Source organism: Sinocyclocheilus grahami, unplaced genomic scaffold, assembly GCF_001515645.1.
Source record: "Sinocyclocheilus grahami isolate Dianchi unplaced genomic scaffold, SAMN03320097.WGS_v1.1 scaffold62.1, whole genome shotgun sequence".
NCBI lineage: Eukaryota > Metazoa > Chordata > Actinopteri > Cypriniformes > Cyprinidae > Sinocyclocheilus > Sinocyclocheilus grahami.
In genome coordinates this window covers 2,353,309-2,376,235 of record NW_015505241.1, presented here as the reverse complement: position 1 = coordinate 2,376,235, position 22,927 = coordinate 2,353,309, and the positions used below count along the sequence as shown (strand labels likewise).

Here is a 22,927-nt window from a genome sequence, read left to right as displayed (position 1 = left end):
ATGGCATACAGTAACACTAACAACGTGTCATTACAAAACTTTCTATCTATAATCACATATTAAACACACTGTTCGTTATTATTCAGTACTTATGTGAAATTACACAGTAAGAGGGATGCTTTAATGTACCCCAGAACAAAGAATTAGACATATTTTATTTTATTTTATTGCTTTACGCACGCTTCTGCAGATAATGAATATTAATGATACACAGACAATCAACTGGATGTGAGTGTACTCTATAGATTTTCTGGGTCTTTTAACACACTGACTGGCTTTTGTCAACCCAACTCACAGAAAATCAACTCATGCTGATTGCCTCAGTAAATCCTCTTTAATATCAAAGGCCTATTTTAGGGCTCTTTCTACGAATCTGCTGAACAATATCCGGCTTTATCATGCTATGATGTTGTGGTGTAACTGGACTGATGACACTTACAATCTGAAGGTGAGATAGTAAAATAATTGTCTTTAGGTATTAACTCGCAACCTGATTAAGATAAAATCTAGGCCAAAAATAAAGTGAATACTGTAGAAAGTTATTAAACCAAATCAGTTGTGTAATAGAAGATATTAAAAAGATATTCCGAGTTCAGTATAAGCCTAGTCGACAGCACTTGTGGCATAATGTTGATTACAACAATAATTGATTTTGATTTGGTAAAAGAAAAACTGGCTTACAGTGAGGCACTTGCTGAAGACTCCATAAACTGTAAAATACGCACTGTTTCAATAGTATAGCCACAGGACATGAACAATATGCATCGTAACTCGATTTTAGTGTGACAAAATCACTTTCTTACCTTTTCTGTGTAAAATTTTATCCAATACAATTTTTTTGCTATGACAATATAATACTAAACCCCTAAAACGATTGTAAACATGATGAGAACAACATTACAGCTCAAATAACACTAAATTGTACCAGGAGATTTAATAAAAGTGCTTTTATAAATTTCCAAGCTTCGCACCTCTGCTTTACACATTAGGAAAATGTGCCTCTACCTATGTGCCAAACTTCAAAAACCTTTGCATATAAAAACCTATGCATACAGCTGAAATAAACACTAGCGGCAGTAAAACACCACCAACTATTTTTATTCCTTTTCATACAAATTTTAATATATATATGATTAGTAAACTATACATTTTGATGTTTGCTATGCATGATCAGTTTCATACTGTGTGTATGACTTTTTTTTACATAATTAACTTGCACAGTCCTGTGAAACAATAGTCATGAAAAGAGCTCAAAGATTTGTAAAAGGAAGTACATGGCATGGTTACTTCAGCAAATTAGTTTTGATACCACGTTTGCTTTTGTTAACACTGTTGGGAAGGGAAGGGGAAGAGATTAGTTTAGGTCGTGCATTATTTAAAAAATACAACAAAGTTAATGCATTATTTTCAAATACAACAATGCATTAACCTTTTAGCGTCACTCACCGGATATTTCAATAGCAAAGATGCCAGACATTATTATTCACCTAGATGGATGTGAACATATTTATAAGATGTACTGTACCTGTAACTTATTCAGTAGGTTCTCTTCAAACACTGGAAAGTGAAAACTGACCGCAGAAAGAACAGTTTATGCTAATGTCCACAATAGCATTGCTTTAAGAAACACTGAGAATGCAACACATACTTGCTTTGCATTAGGAATCTGACACATCTGAGTTGATTTGAGTTGCTCTATCTCTGATTTGAGGCTTTATCTTCTTAAAACCATCCACTTAAGAAGGATATGGATATTTTTTTTTACATATACCAGATGACACAATGAGTCACCGCAGCTGGGATCTGAAAGGGCACAGGTCAGATGAACCTACGTGCTGTGGAATTAATGTGCAGCCTAAGATTAATGACAGTCATAAATCACACTCGAAGGTTAAAATGGAAGGATTAAATAAATAAGCCACATGGAATGTTAGTTAGACTGGATGCTTCCGGTCTATATATATATACGTATATATATATATATACATATATATATATATAGACCGGCATCATCAACTTTTCCTTTACCAGTTAGACATTTTGAAGGCCAAAACTGTTTAAGATCTCAGTGAGAGTCTGGTGTAACTGCTGGGCAGATGTGATTTTCTTTTACTACACATTGAATGACAGATGGCATACTTTAGAAAAATGTGATATTTCTGAATGTATGTCCAGAAAAACTAATATTCATATGTTATTTTACATCTCTTTGCCAGCACGTTTTATAAGGCAGTGTTCATATTTATTTATTTATTTACCATATTGATTGAAGTATTGTGTAATAGAGGCATTTAGAGGACTTGGATTAGATGAGTACTTAATTTGAATAATGCATATGCTAATTGTTAGTTGAGGCCTACATATCTGTAGGCCAATATTTTCCATTCAGCAGCTTAATATATTTCTCAGCTGATGTCACAGACCTCAAAGCACACATGCGCTCAGGTTTGAACACCATCTGTTGTATTTGGCATCTGTGTTTGCTGAAATATCCAGAAACACAGAATGATTGGAATGCTAAGAATATGCTGTGAAGCAGCATGTCCAAATATGCTATAAAGCCCTAGACAGAATCTAAGTTTTTTCATAATTGAATACCATGAAATGTAATCTAAAATCAGTAACTGTTCTAAATGGAGAACTCCTCTGGCTGTAATTACTATTACTGAAATATGTGTTGTTTTAAATTTTGTTGTCACAAATCTATCATTTATACATCTGTCTTTTGCTATGCAACCAAATTGACCAAATTGGACTTTCTGCGTGAGAGCACCCTCCGGCTTCGAGTATGAATGAAACATACACTGCATGAGAATGTTTGGCACTCTGTAATATTCACTTCACGTCATTTTGGATACGCAAAAAACATCTTTGCATGTAAATCTAGATTTATTCACACTGGTCCTTGAAAATCTCTACTTGAACACACTTACCCGAAAAAAGTGTGGGGGACGAATTTACGTTTTATTAAAAGTGGGGGGCCACGTCCCCCATGTATTCTATGCCCATGTTTCCACAGATCATGTTTTCATGCCATTTTAAGTCTTATTTTTACATAACAAAGTGGTTATGTCTAAGTGTGTGAGTTGTTTACTTTCTTTTTAAAATTAGTCTTCCCATTAACACCATTATATTGTTAATTCAGACTGATTCGCGAACACGCACAAACACAAGAACATGAACCAATCACAGCCGAACATAACCAGTCATATCCAATCATATCACGATGGAGGCATTCATTCTCAATCACCCCCCCCCCCCCCCCCTCCTCAACCAATATTTTGAGGAGGCACTGCTTCCCTTGCCTCCTCGGAAGAAACGGCCCTGATATATAAAGTATGGGATCAGTTGGAAATGTTCTTGTTTTCCATGAAAACACATGAAATTACACTGCCGTTTAAATAGTTTAGGATCACTTGGAAATTTCCTTGTTTTCCAAAAACATCAAATTTTCACCATATCTATATTGTCACACAGAGGGCCATTATCTGCAACCATCAGTCCCCTGTTGCAATCTCGTGTTATGTTTGCTAATCCAAGTTAATGATTTTAAAAGGCTAATTAATGATTAGAAAACATTTTTGAAATTATACAAGCATAGCTGAAATTGTCTCCAGGTTACGCATGTAACCCTAGTCCCCTGAGGGAACGAGACGCTGCGTTGGAAAACGCTATGGAACGCCTTCAGCGTGAGTGCTCTGTGTAATCAGTCCAATGGATGGGTGAGACATCACAGGCGGGTGACGTAGCGACCAGGAAGCTATAAATTCATGTGCGGTGAAACCGGCATCAGCTTCGAGGAATGCAGCAAGCACTCGAAGGAATGCCCGAAAGTATGGCACTGAGACGCAAACTTTCGTCTCGTTCCCTCGGGAAACTAGGTTTACATGCATAACCTGGAGACGTTCCCTTTCAGGAACTCGAGCTGCATCGGAAAACGCAATGGGAATGAGTATGCCACGCCGCCAGACTTACAAATCCCTGCCTAGTGTGGAAGAGCACAGCTAGGGCGAGGGAACAGAAGAGCCCGCAGTGGCTTGCATATCTTGGTCACAGAACCTGACGAACATTAGGGGCGTGGACCAACTCGCAGCATTGCAGATGTCCTGCATAGAAACACCTGCTGACAAGGTCTTGGAGGCCACCACACTTCTGGTAGAGTGAGCCTTGACCCCCAGAGGCGAGGGGAGGTCAGAGGACTCATAAGCAATGTAAATGGCATCCACAATCCACCGACTGAGGGTCTGTTTTGTAGCAGGAAGACCTCTCTTCGGGGAACCATAGCACACGAGCAGTTGGTCCGCCCTTCTCCACAGGGCAGCCCTCTGGACGCATGTGTCCAATGCTCGCACAGGACACATACAATTAAGCTTCTGCTGGTCGGACTCCCGAAAGGGAGGAGGATGAAGGCCTGGAGTATGACAGGCCGTGGTGTAGAGGAGGGGACCTTAGGGACATAACCCGGTCTATGGTAGAGGAAAGCTTTAGCCAGACCAGGTGCAAAGTCAAGGTAGGAAGGGGCCACTGAGAGGGCCTGAAGATCCCCAACTCTCTTTAGAGAAGATATCGCCAGAAGGAAGGTAGTTTTAATTGTGAGATGACAATCAGCGATCTCCTCAATAGGCTCGAAGGGAGGGTTGCAGAGAGCTTCTAACACCCCAGCCAGATCCCACGGGGGAACCTGGGATCATACTGGAGGCCTCAGCGCACTGCGGAGGAAATATGTAACTAGGGGGTGCCTGCCCACTGACTGGCCACCGAGAGGGGCGCAATGGCCACCACGTAGACCTTCAGGGTGGAGTGGGTCAACCCTGTGGAGAAACGGGCCTGCAGGAACTCTAGCACTGTACCAACTGGGCAGTTAACTGGGTCGAGCTGGCGGTCTCCGCACCAAGAAGTTAAAAGTTTCCACTTCAAGGCGTACAATTTTCTCATGGAGGGAGCTCTGGATTGGAGGATGGTCTCAACAACCTCGGTTGAGAGACTGGAAGCTACTAGTTGTGCCCCCTCAGAGGCCACACCCACAGCTTCCACAGCTCCGGCCGGGAGTGAAAGATCATACCCTCTGCCTGTGAGAGGAGATCCCTCCTGACGGGAATCTCCCATGGAGAGCCGTCGAGGAGGGAAATCAGGTCCAAGAACCATACTCGGCCCGGCCAGAACGGGGCCACTAGCAGTAGATGGACCCCGTCCTGGCGCACTCTCTCCAGAACTCCCGGGAGCAGAGTGATCGGGGGAAAGGCGTACAGACGAAGCCTCGGCCACGTCTGTACTATGGAGCTGGATGAGTCCGAGAGAACCAGAGGGAACAGTGCGATGTCTCTCGAGTCGCAAACAGGTCCACCTGAGCCTGGCCAAAAACTCTCCATATCTGCTTCACCGCATCTGGGTGAAGACTCCATTCCCCGGGCCTCGGCCCCTGCCTCGACAGGATGTCTGCTCCCATATTGAGATGCCAAGGCATGTGGACTGCTTTCAGCGAGAGGAGTTTGCCCTGGGACCACACAAGGATCTAGTGCACCTGCCTGTAAAGGGGGCGCGAACGCAGACCTCCCTGGTGGTTGATATAAGAGACGCAGACCTCCCTGGTCGTTGCGCACCAACACATGGCGACCTCTTAGGTCTGGGAGAAAGTGTTTCAGTGCTAGAAACACGGCCAGCTTCTCCAGGCAGTTGATGTGCCATGTGAGATGGCGACCGCTCCACAGACTGCGGCCCAACTGGTGAGAGATGCATCCATCATTAGTGTTATGTGGCGACAAGGAGCTCCCAGCACCGGTCCCTGAGATAAGAACCAAGGTTTCCTCCACATGTCGAAGGCACGTAGGCAGCGCTGCGTGACCTTGAACATGTGATGCGGGTTTCCCCTCGGGTAGAACCCCTTGGTCTTCAGCCACCACTGTAGGGGTCTCATGTACAGCAGGCCAAAAGGTATCACATTGGACGCAGCTGCCATCAGACCCAGCAGTTTTTAAAACGAAGTGACTGGCCTTCTTTCACTCTCGCGACTGCAGTGAGGATCGACTCGATCCGAGCAGGGGACAGACGCGCCTGCATCGTGGTTGAATCCCACACCATGCCCAGATAAGTGGTTCTCTGTAATGGAGAAAGCACACTTTTCTTGGCATTTAGCCTCAACCCCAGCTCTCTCATGTGGGCGAGAACGACATCTCGATTTCGAAACGCCACCTGCTCCGACTGAACTAATATCAACCATTTGTCGATATAATTGATTATGTGGATGCCCTGGAGTTGACGGGGAGCCAGAGCAGCATCCACACACTTTGTGAAAGTGCAAGGCCGAAAGGAAGAACCCGGTATTGGTAAGCTTTGCCCCTGAAAGCAAACCTCAGGAACTTCCTGTGATGAGGAAGGATGGAGATGTGGAAGTATGCATCTTTTAGATCGATCGTGACAAACCAGTCTTCGGACCTGATCTGAGACATGACTTGTTTGAGTGTAAGCATCCTGAACTTCAGTCGCATGACTGAGCGGTTCAACTGACGCAGATCTAAAATGGTATGCAACCCTCCATCCTTCTTCGGAATGATGAAGTACCGGCTGTAGAACCCGGACTCTCTTTCATGAAGAGGGACCACCTCGATGGCCTCCTTCCTCAAGAGCGTGTCTACTTCTTGCTCCATTACTAGAGCCTGCTCGGGGCCCACCAGCGTGGGAATGACCCTGTTGAAACGAGGCGAGGAGAACCGAACTGGATTCGGTAGCTTCTCTCCACAGTGTGCAGGACCCACTGAGACACATTTGGCAGTAGTTTCCATACTGCTATATAGTCTACTAAGGGAATCAGTCTCTCAAGACTGACCGCTGGTGTAATCCGAGCGGCCAGCTCAGTGCCCTGAAGCGGCGAACAGGCAGGGGACAGTCGAACTAGCTGCTCTAGAGACCTCCGAAGAGGTGGCGAGCCTCTTAGCACCGCTACGTTTCCAGGCAGTAACTGAGAGAATCGCTCGCGGGAGACCACTGCGCCCTGAAGCACCATGGTTGGCAGGGTTGGCAGATCAATCTCCTGATGGTACTGAGGAGAGACAGGCACCGTGTGATGTGGTGTACACCACACTTCCCCAGAGGGGCCTGCTCTCAGAAGTCCTTCTTAGTCTTAAATACGGTCCGCAGATCCGGCTTAGCCTTCGAAGGTCTCGACCCAGACGCTCTGCTTTTGAGCCTCACGGAATGAGGAGTTTGTACATGGAGGTGGCTGCTCCCGCTTGGCAGTCCCCGGAGCTAGAGAGCGGCGAGGAAGGAACCACTGAAATGCCGCTGCTTGTTTACGAGCCTCCTGGTACCTGTCGACAACGGAATTGACAGCATCGCCAAACAGACCAGAAGGTGCATGTGGGGCATCCATGAGGAAGACCCTGTCCTTCTCCTTCATGTCAGACGGGGTCAACCACAGGTGCCTCTCCGCTGCCACCAGTGCTGCCATAGACCTGCCGATGGTGCAGGTGGTCTTTTTGGTGGCACGGGGAGACAGATCAGCGGTTCGTCTGAGCTCTGTGATATCATCAGACTTAACCTCCTCCCCCTTATATAGCTCTTTCAGCAGGTCGGCTTGGTATGGCTGTAACACTGCCATAGTGTGCAGACACGCACCAGCCTGACCCGCTGTCGTGTACCCTTTGCCCACCCGCTCTGAAGTTGTACACAGCAGCTTAGAGGGCAATGCCGGAACCTTTAAGTATGAGCCTGTAACCGCACTCATTCAACCCCGCCCCATTAGCATAGTAGTCAGAAGTGGGGTCAAAGAGGTGGGCCGAGAATGGTTTAGCCCACGACCTCAACACCTCTGTGTGGAGGTCGGGGAAAAATGGCAGGCTCCGGCGTGGAGGTGGCGGCCTAGACGGCAGAAAGCATTTGTCCAGCTTGGTTTTTTCTCAGCAGGCAAATCGATGTTCAACTTGGCCACAGCACGAGTAATCACCTCCAAAAGCTCCTCATACTGGGGCGAATGAGGGGGCGAATCCTCATCGACGCCCTCCACGTCAACCAGGAAGAAAGGCGGAGTGTCGAGCCCTCTCCCCGGGGGGAAGTAACCGCAGAACGGGCTTCCGATCCCAGAGAGCGGGCGCTGGATCTGGCAGGTGAGGAAGGAGATAGGGACTCGCCCGTCTCTATTTCCTCCACCAGATCCATCTGCGAACCCCTTGAGTGCAGCCGCCACTCCGCTTCGACGTAAGTGGGGCCAGCAACGCGAGGAACGCTGGCAAAGGCTCCCTCCTCGAAGAGACCCTTCCGGGAGCGAAGCATACGCAGCGGCAGACGCTCGCAATGTGGGCTTCCTCGAGAGCCGAATCTGCATGCCTCGCTTGGGAAAGCAGACAACGCACAGACTGTGTGTATCCCCACCCGTAATGTAGCGCGGGCAGGAAGGAACACACAGCCTATAACGCTGTCTGCTCTCGCCCAAATATTTTGTCTTTGCCTCAGCTTTAGACATACTGGAGCTTATAGTGGACAAACAACACTAAATAAGACTCACAACAGAGATTTGACTGACACACACACAAAGCGCTTGCTGAATGACAGAAAGCTGACACCGATTTCACAGCACATGCTTTTATAGCTTCCTGGTCGCTACGTCACCCGCCCGTGACATCTCACCCATCCATTGGACTGATTACACACGTGATTCAGAGCACCGTCACGCTGAAGGTGTTCCCATAGCGTTTTCCGATGCTCGGCTTTAGAGTTTCTAAAGGGGAACTGTTTTACTGATCAAGGGAGCAATAAAAGTGGCATTATTTAGGTTAGTGTAGTAGATGGAGTGTCAGGAGTTGTAGATTTCTGTACAGACTCAAAATGGCCAGAGAGAAAGACCTTTATTTGAAAACACGCCAGTCTACTGATGTGCTTAGAAATGAAGGCTATTCAATGTGAGAAATTGTGAGGAAACTTAAAATATCTTACCATGCTGTGAACTACTCCCTTCAAAGAACAGCTTTTGTGGGAGCAGCTTGATGGTACGGATTACACACGTGATTCAGAGCACCGTCACGCTGAAGGTGTTCCCATAGCGTTTTCCGATGCTCGGCTTTAGAGTTTCTAAAGGGGAACTGTTTTACTGATCAAGGGAGCAATAAAAGTGGCATTATTTAGGTTAGTGTAGTAGATGGAGTGTCAGGAGTTGTAGATTTCTGTACAGACTCAAAATGGCCAGAGAGAAAGACCTTTATTTGAAAACACGCCAGTCTACTGATGTGCTTAGAAATGAAGGCTATTCAATGTGAGAAATTGTGAGGAAACTTAAAATATCTTACCATGCTGTGAACTACTCCCTTCAAAGAACAGCTTTTGTGGGAGCAGCTTGACCGTATGGTACGGAGGAAGAGTCCATCAAGCCAATCAATCTTGTGGGAGATGCTCCAGGAAGCATGGGATGAAATCTCATCAGATTACCTTGAAAAATTGACAGCTAGAATGACAAAGATCTGCCAGACAGTGCTGCATAAGGTGGCTTTTTTGATGAAAGCAAAGTTTGAAGAACACATTCCTTGTTTAAAATAAAATCATTATTTCTAACTCTGACAATGACTACATGTCCTTTTCATTTGCTGAATTGGCTATTGAAACTAATTTCATGTGTGTTTTCATGGAAAACAAGGACATTTCCAAGTGATCCCAAACTTTTGAACAGTAGTGTATAGTAAAGAGTACTTATTACAGAAATAATACACTTTAAAAGAATATATTTATATACAACATCAGATGTCACACAAGACATGATGTGAACTCAACAGTGTTTAAAAACAAAAGATGATAACAACAGAAGAATGGTAAGTACTGATTGAGCAGTGATAAACAGTGATAATATGTGCATGGAGTAACACAGTATTTGGTTGCAGGTAGTGTGGAGAGAATACAAAGAATACTCAAGCAATGAGGAGATGATGGAGCAACAAGGAGAACAAAGAGGGATAATCAGGTAAGTCCAAACAGGTAAGTAGAGAGGGTTTATATTGTCCTTGTCCTTATAGTGTACTCGGGTGAGCGTGAGTATAACATAGATTGTGATGGTAAGAGGGAGCCTGGTGTAACTGTGAAACTACCCTCCCATCCACTGAGCATTCCTGAGGGTTAGACATACTGGGCCACCAGTAGAGGTTTCGGATAAGCGAGAGGGTTTGCTGTTTGCTAGGATGAACCAAGCCCAGGGAGTCTATAAGTTGACAGCAGAGTGAAGATGGAAGGAAAGTCAATCCCTCTAGGCAACCCAGCAGAGCAGGTTCAACAGTGGGAGCTTCAGCGATTCTGGTGTCCAGGAACCATTGAATCGGGCTTACAATCAAGGAACTTGTAAGGATGGGTTCAAGTTCAAAGGGTGGTATGGAAGGAACATGAATTCCTGAGAGGGTGCCTGCTTTGGTATTCTTGGACTCTGGATGGTAGGTGACATGAAAGTTGAACCGCGTAAAGAACAGGGCATTGACTGTGGTAGGTTGTGGACAGGACTGAGCAACTTGCATCTTCCCCTGGTAAATCTGAATTCCCTCTTGGCTGTTGCTATATCCGAGGAAGTGTGTGGATGGCAGGTAGAACAGGTTTTTAACAGCTGGTGCTCTCTTAGCTTTTCCAAAATGAGAGTCACGTAGTGACAATGGCCAGTTGGATTCCAGGAGTAAATCTGGATATAATTAATGTAGATGATGACAAACCAATGGAGATACTCCTGGAACACCTTGTTCACAAAGTTCTGGAATACGGAGGGCACTGGTCAACCCATATGGCACCACCTGGTATTCATAGTGTCCTGTTGGCATGACGAAGGTGGCCTTCCACTTGTCCCCCTTCCATATTCAAACAAGGTTGTACTCACTCTTTAGGTACAGATTTGAGAATGCTCTTGCCCCATGGAATTGTTCCAATGCGGCAGGGGCCAGTGGAAATAGATAATGGAATTTGATTGTAATATTAAATAAAATAACTAAAATATGCCAAGGCACTTATGCCAAAGCGTAAAAAGCCTTTGATAAACTGGGCTAAGTCATAAAAATGTTGATCAACGTGTTTCGGCTTGACACAGCCTTCTTGAGGACACATATCCATTACTAACACAAGCATTCTTTAAAATAGTGGTTCTCAAACCTGTCCTGGAGTACCCCCAGCCCTGCACATTTTGTCTCCCTCATCTATCACACCTGATTCAACTCATCAGCTCATTAGTGGATACTGCAAGACCTGAAGTGGGTGTGTCAGATATAGGGAGACATACAAAATGTGCAGTGATGGGGGTACTTCATGGAGAGGTTTGAGAACCACTGCTTTAAATTATCGGCAATAAGTGGATCATCACAATAACTGATTAATCAAATTGATTGGTGGGAGTCGTGACCAGCCAACTCTTAAAAATCAAACTTTGTAGTAACTTTCAATACATATATAGAGAGAGAGAGAAATAGATAGTAATAAATAAATTAATGAAATTAGAAAAATATTTGATAGTAGTATTGTTAGGAGCTCAATAACGTATACAGGGCTCCATTCTTCTTAGGTAGGTAGAAGAAATTTGAAACAACATGGGGTTTGGAAGGGTGGACGTATCCCTGTTTCAGAGCCTTTTCCACGTAGTCCTCCATGGCCATCTGCTCTGGTAATGACAGGGGATAGACTCGTCCTTTGGGCAGGGGTAGACATGGCAAGAGATCACTGGCTTGTTATTTGGAGGAAGTTGGGAGGCCCTTTGTGGACTGTACCGCGGTATCACGGCCCAGGGTTTTGCCCACAATGGAGTGGATGGGGAGTTTCAGATTGCAAGGGATCATTGGGAGAGTCAGGTAAGTCTAAACAGGTAAGTAAATAGTCCAACAGTGACGACATATGCAAGCAAGTACAGACAATGAATTACCATTTGGAGTGTTTATAGTTTCTTTAATTACAGTAATGATCCATGGCAGGTGTGGCCGAACAGTACTTGGGTAAGCGTGAGATTAATGGAGGAGCTGGTATAGCCATGACAAGTGCAAACTGAATGTGATATTTTTTTCCACTTACTTGCATGTTAACTGCATGTTAAATTGCAATTAAATGAAAAAGTATTATAGCTTTAAATTAATATTAAATGTAGTTAGCTGAATTTAGTGCTTTTTTGACCCACTTAAGTAGCACTTAAGCATCTTCACATGCAATTTCATCATTACTTCAATTGTCTTTTGAAATATGGTTAAAGCGTACTGACGAATGTACTGAAAAGTGGTAATTTAATCTAATTTCTATTGAAACTTATATTACACATTTGTAATTATGATGAACTTTAAATGTAATGTTGGTACTAAAATTAAAATTATACAATAATTACAGTAAAGAACAATAATATATTATTAATACATAGTGATTTAAATGTACTTTAGGTTACTTTTGCATATTTTAAAAGCGTACTTAAGATTATTAAGAAACAGTCATGAACGTATACTCTTTTTAAGTACACTTAAAAAGGCTTTCATTTGATCAATATTGTATTATATGCAAGTACAGTTATTATGTGTTATACTTATAGTCTTATTTATATTTGTATGTAGTGTAGGGTATCAGAGCGAATCAGACAATTTAAGATATGATCAGATTGGTGTTGAACAACCCAAAGAGCCGAATTTCACAGAGAGGCCCAAGGCAACAGGATGTTCGTAAATCAAATCTTGGCGCCACGAGTCTGAAGTGAGCCTAACAAACTAGCAGCTTCAAACAGCTTTCAACATTAAACAAAAGAACACTTATTGACAATTCCAACTCAGAAAGGAGATTGTCAAATTTGGGGCAAATAAAGATTAATGATTGAAGAGACAACATCATTACCCTCACATGAGGAAAATCGTTATTGGAGACTTTGTTTGGTGGTTTCCCCCACCCAGGACAAGAACCAGACTGAGATTCCTTAGGAGACCTTTTAACCTCTCTGGTCTTCACATAACATGTCCTTACGTCCACAGAATGGCACATAAACTGCCTTTCCATGTACTGTATATATGCACCTAAATGATGCTAAAAGGACTTATGAGCAACTAATCATTTCTATGCATAACTCCATATTATGTATGTAACCCACACATTTGACTATCATGTTCTAATCACTTATTGTGTATGTATTTTGAATAATTATTGAATAGTTTATAGGATTATATTCATGTTGGGCAGGTATGAGTTTGAAAATTCATGCCTTAAACAATATCTAATTGGTCAAGACACCATTTGGGATGTGTCCAACAGCCCAGTTTAAATGCTCAGGACACCATCAAATTATGCTTTTAGTCATAGCTTTTAGCTATGCTTTTAGACATCGCTTTTAGGTTTTGTCCTTGCCTTTTTGCCACCACGTTTTTGCTTACACGCCAGCTGCTCCTCTTAAACCACGAGGGGAAACGCCACCTAGTCTCGTCAAACTTTACTCTTTTCATTCTTTTACTTTAATTTATTTTCTTTTCCTTTGAGAGTTTCGTGTTCTGAGTTAAGTTTTGTCTCCGAGTTCACCTCGAGTCTGTGACCGCCTCAAAACTTCAACCAGCCCACAACTCCGCATCTTCAGCCAACGCCCAACCACTGGCTTCCCAAGACGTCACTTCAACGACTACTGAACTTCCAGCCAATCAGCAACCTCAGGAAACCCCCTTTTCTGCAAGGACGACAACAAAGGGAACCAAGTACCTCCAGATTCTAGCTGAACTGGTGCATTTAAAGGGGTCATATGATGTTGCTAAAAATAACATTATTATGTGTATTTATTGTAATGAAATGTGTTTATGCAGTTTAAGGTTCAAAAAACACATTATTAACCAGACTGAGATTCCTTAGGAGACCTTTTAACCTCTCTGGTCTTCACATAACATGTCCTTACGTCCACAGAATGGCACATAAACTGCCTTTCCATGTACTGTATATATGCACCTAAATGATGCTAAAAGGACTTATGAGCAACTAATAATTTCTATGCATAACTCCATATTATGTATGTAACCCACACATTTGACTATCATGTTCTAATCACTTATTGTGTATGTATTTTGAATAATTATTGAATAGTTTATAGGATTATATTCATGTTGGGCAGGTATGAGTTTGAAAATTCATGCCTTAAACAATATCTAATTGGTCAAGACACCATTTGGGATGTGTCCAACAGCCCAGTTTAAATGCTCAGGACACCATCAAATTATGCTTTTAGTCATAGCTTTTAGCTATGCTTTTAGACATCGCTTTTAGGTTTTGTCCTTGCCTTTTTGCCACCACGTTTTTGCTTACACGCCAGCTGCTCCTCTTAAACCACGAGGGGAAACGCCACCTAGTCTCGTCAAACTTTACTCTTTTCATTCTTTTACTTTAATTTATTTTCTTTTCCTTTGAGAGTTTCGTGTTCTGAGTTAAGTTTTGTCTCCGAGTTCACCTCGAGTCTGTGACCGCCTCAAAACTTCAACCAGCCCACAACTCCGCATCTTCAGCCAACGCCCAACCACTGGCTTCCCAAGACGTCACTTCAACGACTACTGAACTTCCAGCCAATCAGCAACCTCAGGAAACCCCCTTTTCTGCAAGGACGACAACAAAGGGAACCAAGTACCTCCAGATTCTAGCTGAACTGGTGCATTTAAAGGGGTCATATGATGTTGCTAAAAATAACATTATTATGTGTATTTATTGTAATGAAATGTGTTTATGCAGTTTAAGGTTCAAAAAACACATTATTTTCAACATGCTGTACATTATTGTTTCTCCTCTATGCCCCGCCTTTCTGAAACGCGTCGATGTTTACAAAGCTCATCGGTCTGAAAAGCGAAGTGTGCTCTGATTGGCCAGCTATCCAGTGCGTTGTGATTGGCCGAGTTCCTCAAGCGTGTGACGTAAATGTTACGCCCCTTACCATACTGTGATGCTGTGTGTCCCGGTGTGACGAGACAAAACCAATAAAACCCATTACAAACTAGGCATTTGTAGCATCCAGTGGGAACATAATTACTGATTATAATGACTTAGACTGTCTTTTTACGCGTACTGTTGAGAAGGAATGACCAATCAGATCACGGGTTACTGCGTACATCAGGAACTTTCAGTTCCGTTTGAGCCGACTGCACGAGATACCGTATAGGGTTCTCCAGAATATGGACTGAATTTAACTTGCTTGGTGGAATATGATATGTGTTCAAGTTGTGCGTTAATGACAACATACCACACACCCACACACACACACATGCCTACAATTACATCACATATCACTACTGTGAAGATTATGCCAAGTAATGCCCTGTGGTCTGGCTGTGCTGCTCATTGTGCTGATCATTTGCTGAACCGTAATTAAAGACTGTTAAATCTCATTCCTGCCTCCTGTGTCCTGACCGATGCACCAGTACGAATGCAAGTACCCTAATCCAGTGCAATACAGTCCCAAATAACTCTGTTACAGATATTAGTCCTTTGAGCCAGATTGTTATGTTTACACTGGACAAGAATGCATGAATACCAGTCTCAAGATGCACGTCCTAAACATCCAGTCCGTCATCCAGCTTACTTAGAAGATTTTGAAGTCCAGTATCCAAATCAACCTGGAGCTGCTTTGACAGCACAGCAGCCACGCGGGCGAGAAGATTACCGGCGTAGTCAAAGAATGATGGCTCACCAGCAGGATTTCAGCCATTATAGTTCAGATGAGGGATCAGGTAGGAGAACACCCACAGACAAAGCCCTGGTATCTCATCAAAGACCAGTGGAGTGAGAGAGATGAATATTCTTCACACTCCTTACCTCAGGAATCCAGGGAAAGATTGTACGATCTTGAAAAATAGAACAGACAGCTTCGGCAATCACAGCAAGCAATGAAGGAGGAAATCAGACAACTGTTAGAAATGCAGAAAGGTATGCAAGAGATGCTAATGGGAAACCAGTCAAATCAAGTTCCTCCACTTCCTGAGCAACGGCCTTTAGCCCCATCACCTCCAATACCCTCCCCTAGAAACCTCTACAGAGAGTCAGAGAGACCTGATCCTCGGCCAAAACATTGAGTGCATCCGGTACCAGCCCCACGGAAGCATTCTACCCCACATAGTAGAGAACATGTTGATGCTACAGATATTGAAGATCACCTTTCTCCGCCACCTGCCCAATGTTATTACCCTGACAGCTTTGCTACTCATGTTCCTTCCTCCACTCCTTTGATGCCTGCTGTTTCCTCTCGTTCCCAAACTCATGGGTCACCAGCCAACCCCAGGGAGATGCAGAGAAGTGGAACCAGACAGGAGGTAACCTACAGGGGCCCACAGCCAACCATACCTGATTTCATCCATCGAGATCCAGGTGAATTTACCCGCTTAAAGTTAGCCTTGAGCAACTTGTTGCCAGAAGACACAACTGAGCTGTTCAAATATCAGGTGCTAATTGATCATCTAAAATTAATGGAAGCACGCCTGATAGCAGACTCGTTCCTGAACTCCCCTACCCCATATACAGACACTATGGAGGCGTTAACGGATAGATACGGGCGTCGTCATCAGCTGGCACTGAACAAGATTGCAGCTGTTATGGACTCCCCAGATATCCAGCCTGGCGATACAAGGAGCTTTGAGGCCTTTGCACTCCAAGTACAAGCACTGGTAGGTCTCCTTAAGACTCTGGGCACAGAGGGAGAAGTTGAACTACGTTGCGGTTCCCATGTAGCACGACTTCTCAGTAAATTACCTCCTGAGCTACGTGCAGCCTTTAGAAGGAGTGTAAGCAATGAACCTGGTGCTGTGTACACACTAATTGATTTGGCGAAGTGGCTGAAGTTTGAGTCATGGTGCCAAGACCACGAGAGCTTTGGTGGCAACAAAACCCAGAGAGACAAAGTCAGACCTAACGTGGACTTCAGCAGAGACCACAGATTTAAACCCAGACCGGCTACAATCCTTCACAGTGTAGATCAGCCAACTGCAGCTCAGACGGTACGACAACCGGCAAAGATATTTGAGAAGAACAATGCTTTCTGTCCGTATTGCGATAACAGAGATCATTATCTGAGCCAGTGCTCCTCATTCCAAGCACTTACTAAAGACCAAATCACAGATTGGATAAAGACCAACAACAGATGCTGGAAGTGTGCACGCTCTCATAGAGCTGCACAGTGTACCCTGAAGAAGCCCTGCCACATTTGCAACGGCAAGCACTTACAGATCCTACATAATGTCAACACTAAGACAGCGAATGAGGGCACATGTCTGGTGAGTGCTACCACTAAACCAATATATCTGGATAGACCTCCAAGCTCTAAACGAGTCCTTTTGAAGGTGGTTAGAGTCATCCTGCATCATGAAGGTCCGAGTTTGGACACGTATGCAGTGCTTGATGATGGCTCTGAACGCACGATCCTCCTTTCATCAGCAGCCCAGAAGCTAGGACTCACCAGCAAGGCAGAAGACTTAGCTTTGAGAACAATCAGACATGAGCTTACTGCACTTAAAGGTACAGCAGTGTCTTTCAGAATCTCAACACCGTCCCAACCGCACAAGAGGTATCACATCCAGAAAGCATTCACGGCTAAACCCCTAAGCCTAGCAGAGTACTCTTATTCTGTAACAACTTTGCAACAGAGATACAGCCATTTGAAGGGCCTCCCTCTCCTGCCCATCCATAAGGTTTGTCCATTGCTGTTGATCGGAGCAGACCATCCATATCTTATTACCCCTATAGAGCCAGTCTGCCTAGGCCCACCAGGGGGCCTGGCAGCTGTTAAGACACGATTGGGGTGGGCTCTGCAAGGTCCGGCTCGAGTGCTGGAGGTAATGCTTAACACTCAACAGTGTCTGCATGCCACCTTCAGTCCCTCACAGACAGAGCTGTTCCGAAACGTGGAAAGGCTTTGGCAGGCAGATGTCATTCCTATCAAATCAGAGAGAGAGGTCACACGGTCGAAGCAAGACCAAGGGGCTATGCATCTTCTCCAAACTCAAACCACAAGAGTACTAGTTGATGGAGTGAACCGATATGCCACCCCCTTACTGCGCAAGAAGGACATGCCGCTTCTTCAGGCCACCAGAGATGCAGTGCTGCCTAATTTAAGAAACACTGAAAGGAGACTTGAAAGGGTTCCTATCAAAGCTGCTGCATACAAGGAGGAAATAAATAAGCTTGAAGACACTGGATATGCTGTGAAACTTTCTCCTGGAGAAATCAGCAAAGAGGGTGAGTCATGGTTCCTACCCCACCACCTTATCCAGCATAATGGCAAGAACCGTGTCGTTTTTAACTGTTCTTTCCAGTTTCAAGGCCAAGTTCTGAACAACTACCTGCTGCCTGGTCCAGCCCTAGGTCTATCTTTACTAGGCATCCTTCTACGCTTCCATGAGCACACGGTTGCAGTGAGATGTGACATCAAGGGGATGTTTCACCAGGTCCGCCTTCTACCTAATGATAAACATCTCCTGCGCTTTGTGTGGTGCGATCTAGACAGGAACAGGCCTCCAGACATATTTGAATGGCAGGTATTACCATTTGGTACAACATGTAGCCTGTGTTGTGCCATTTATGCGTTGCAGCGGCATGTTATGGACCACACAGAACCTGTAGATGAGATGAGATCCACAGTAGAGAGGAACTTTTATGTGGATAATTGCCTGCAGAGTCTTCCATCACCTCAGGAAGCTAGGCATTTAGTGGATAAATTGTGTGAACTTCTTGCCACTGGAGGTTTCCAACTCCGTCAGTGGGCAAGTAACGTGCCCAGTGTGATTGAGCACCTGCCATCTGAAGCACGATCCAACAGTACTGAGCTGTGGTTGTCCCAAGACCGAAACGACCCCCAGGAATCCACCCTAGGATTGAGATGGCACTGTCAGTCAGATACATTTGGCTACAAACCCCGCCAAGTAAAGCCAGGACAATGTACGCTACATCTATAGAGTACTAGCAACCCAGTATGATCCCCTTGGCTTCATCCTTCCGTTCACTACTCGAGCTAAACTGTTAGTCCAAAGATTGTGGGATAAGCAACGGGAATGGGATGACCCCAATTTGCCTGAGGATCTCCTGAAATCCTGGAAAAATTGGGAAGATGAACTCCCTAACTTGGCCACCATCACCTTGCCTCGTTGTATTGTGACATCAGATACAGACCAGTCTAAAGTTACCAGACAGATCGACATATTCTGTGACGCTTCTGAGCAGGCGTATGGGTCTGTAGCTTATCTACGCACAGAAGATCACCAAGGCCAAATCCAGCTCACCTTTATTATAGCGAAATCCAGAGTTGCCCCCAAGCGACGACAGACCATTCCCAGACTGGAATTGTGTGCAGCCCTGAATGGTGCTCAGCTGGCCAAACTCCTTGAAACTGAGCTCACTTTGAAAATCAGTAAGATTTAACTATGTAACTAACTGAGTAAGTAACTGTCTTAGCATGGATTAATTCTGAATCCTGTAGATTCAAAATGTTAGTTGGGATGAGGATAGCGGAGATCCAAGAACTGACTGCTGGATGTACCTGGAGGTACGTAGACTCTCACAGCAATCCAGCTGATGACCTTACTCGAGGTAGAACACTTGAGGAGCTGTCAGTGACCAACAAGTGGAGCCAAGGTCCATCGTTTTTACTCCGACCAGAACCTGAATGGCCAGCTACTACTCTTCTACAAGTTCCTATGGATAAGATGAACATCGGAAGGGAATTTTCTGTGGCATTGTCGTAGAAGTTGCTGCCCCGATCATTCCTGAACCTGCTAACTATTCTTCCTGGAGTGGGCTGATTGAAGCAACAGTTCAAATACATAAACGTTCTGAACAACCATCAGCGACAGATTACCAGTCTGCAGAAATGTTCATCTTCCAGAAATCACAAATTGACAGTTTCCCTGAGGAATACAAAATGCTCAAAGCGAAAAGACCCATACCCTCAAACAGTCGGCTGTTAACCTTGGCACCAGAATATGATGAGTCCTGCCAGGTCATACGAGTTGGTGGTCGCCTGCGTCATGCAGAAGGATTGGAGACATCAGCAATCCACCCCATAGTGCTGGATCCTCATCACACAGTCACTAAACTATTAATAAAGGACTACGACAACAAGCTCTGCCACCCAGGACCAGAGAGAATATTTGCTTCAACCAGCTTCTGGGTATTAAGAGGATGGGAAGCTATCCGTAGACAGCAACATTTATGCAAAGATTGTAAGAGGTGGAAGGCCAAACCAGTCATTCCAAAAATGGCAGATCTGCCACCAGCCAGATTGAGATTTCAGAAACTACCTTTCTATAGTACTGGCATGGACTGCTTTGGGCCATTTCAAGTAAAAATTGGCAGACGGTGCGAGAAGAGATGGGGGATAATCTTTAAGTGCCTTACTACAAGATGTGTTCACCTTGACCTACTTACCTCCACAGACACTGATTCTTTTTTGATGGCCCTGAGGAGGTTTGTGGCCCGTCGCGGTAAGCCTTGTGAGTTGTTTTCGGACCAGGGAACAAACTTTCATGGTGGAGAAAAGGAACTACAGGAGGACTTTGCATCTCTCAGCCCTCAACTGCAACAGCATCTAGCTAAGCGGAAAATATCCTTCCATTTCAACCCACCAAACGCTCCACACTTTGTAGGTGCCTGGGAGCGTGAGATTCGTTCTGTCAAAACTGCCCTTCGTATCACCATTGGCTCACAAACAGTAACCGAAGAGGTTCTACTGACTGTACTCATTGAAGTGGAAGGAATCCTAAACAGTAAACCGCTGGGGTATACTTCTTCCAATGTAGCGTACTTTGACCCCTTTACGCCCAATTACCTTCTTATGGGGTGGCCCGATAGTTCACTACCACCTGTTGTAAACCCAACTACAAAGCTCATGGGGTGACGGAGATGGAGGCAAAGCCAGGTGCTTACAGATCAGTTCTGGTCAAGCTTTATTCGCCACTACTTGCCAACACTCCAAATTCGACACAAATGGCATACAGATGAGAACACTTGAGGAGCTGTCAGTGACCAACAAGTGGAGCCAAGGTCCATCGTTTTTACTCCGACCAGAACCTGAATGGCCAGCTACTACTCTTCTACAAGTTCCTATGGATAAGATGAACATCGGAAGGGAATTTTCTGTGGCATTGTCGTAGAAGTTGCTGCCCCGATCATTCCTGAACCTGCTAACTATTCTTCCTGGAGTGGGCTGATTGAAGCAACAGTTCAAATACATAAACGTTCTGAACAACCATCAGCGACAGATTACCAGTCTGCAGAAATGTTCATCTTCCAGAAATCACAAATTGACAGTTTCCCTGAGGAATACAAAATGCTCAAAGCGAAAAGACCCATACCCTCAAACAGTCGGCTGTTAACCTTGGCACCAGAATATGATGAGTCCTGCCAGGTCATACGAGTTGGTGGTCGCCTGCGTCATGCAGAAGGATTGGAGACATCAGCAATCCACCCCATAGTGCTGGATCCTCATCACACAGTCACTAAACTATTAATAAAGGACTACGACAACAAGCTCTGCCACCCAGGACCAGAGAGAATATTTGCAGAAATAAGGAAGAGCTTCTGGGTATTAAGAGGATGGGAAGCTATCCGTAGACAGCAACATTTATGCAAAGATTGTAAGAGGTGGAAGGCCAAACCAGTCATTCCAAAAATGGCAGATCTGCCACCAGCCAGATTGAGATTTCAGAAACTACCTTTCTATAGTACTGGCATGGACTGCTTTGGGCCATTTCAAGTAAAAATTGGCAGACGGTGCGAGAAGAGATGGGGGATAATCTTTAAGTGCCTTACTACAAGATGTGTTCACCTTGACCTACTTACCTCCACAGACACTGATTCTTTTTTGATGGCCCTGAGGAGGTTTGTGGCCCGTCGCGGTAAGCCTTGTGAGTTGTTTTCGGACCAGGGAACAAACTTTCATGGTGGAGAAAAGGAACTACAGGAGGCCTTTGCATCTCTCAGCCCTCAACTGCAACAGCATCTAGCTAAGCGGAAAATATCCTTCCATTTCAACCCACCAAACGCTCCACACTTTGTAGGTGCCTGGGAGCGTGAGATTCGTTCTGTCAAAACTGCCCTTCGTATCACCATTGGCTCACAAACAGTAACCGAAGAGGTTCTACTGACTGTACTCATTGAAGTGGAAGGAATCCTAAACAGTAAACCGCTGGGGTATACTTCTTCCAATGTAGCGTACTTTGACCCCTTTACGCCCAATTACCTTCTTATGGGGTGGCCCGATAGTTCACTACCACCTGTTGTATACCCAACTACAGAGCTCATGGGGCGACGGAGATGGAGGCAAAGCCAGGTGCTTACAGATCAGTTCTGGTCAAGCTTAATTCGCCACTACTTGCCAACACTTCAAGTTCGACACAAATGGCATACAGATGTGATTGACATTTCCCCAGGAACTATTGCCATGCTTATTGACCCACAACTTCCACGTGCTATGTGGCTAGTAGGTAAAGTAGTTAAGACCTTCCCTGGATCAGATGGTCACATCCGAGCGGTGGAGATCCAGGTCAAGAATAAAACATATACCCGACCAGTCGCCAGACTAATCCCTCTTCCTGCTTTTGATGAACATGCCAAAGATTCAGAACCCCCTAACTGACTGTTCTATTAAAGGAGCAAATATGTTCAACATATTTGGGGGCAGCGATGTTGAGAAGGAATGACCAATCAGATCACGGGTTACTGCGTACATCAGTAACTTTCAGTTCCGTTTGAGCCGACTGCACGGGATACCGTTTAGGGTTCTCCAGAATATGGACTGAATTTAACTTGCTTGGTGGAATATGATATGTGTTCAAGTTGTGCGTTAATGACAACATACCACACACCCCCACACACACACATGCCTACAATTACATCACATATCACTACTGTGAAGATTATGCCAATTAATGCCCTGTGGTCTGGCTGTGCTACTCATTGTGCTGATCATTTGCTGAACCGTAATTAAAGACTGTTAAATCTCATTCCTGCCTCCTGTGTC

General features: G+C 44.6%; 1 protein-coding gene across 1 annotated transcript in view; it reads left to right on the top strand.

The window, feature by feature from the left end:
• The window catches only part of LOC107584743 (IQ motif and SEC7 domain-containing protein 3-like), a 176,959-nt gene that overhangs the window by 14,631 nt on the left and 139,401 nt on the right, over window positions 1-22,927 (top strand). The gene's annotated exons all lie outside the window — the stretch shown is intronic.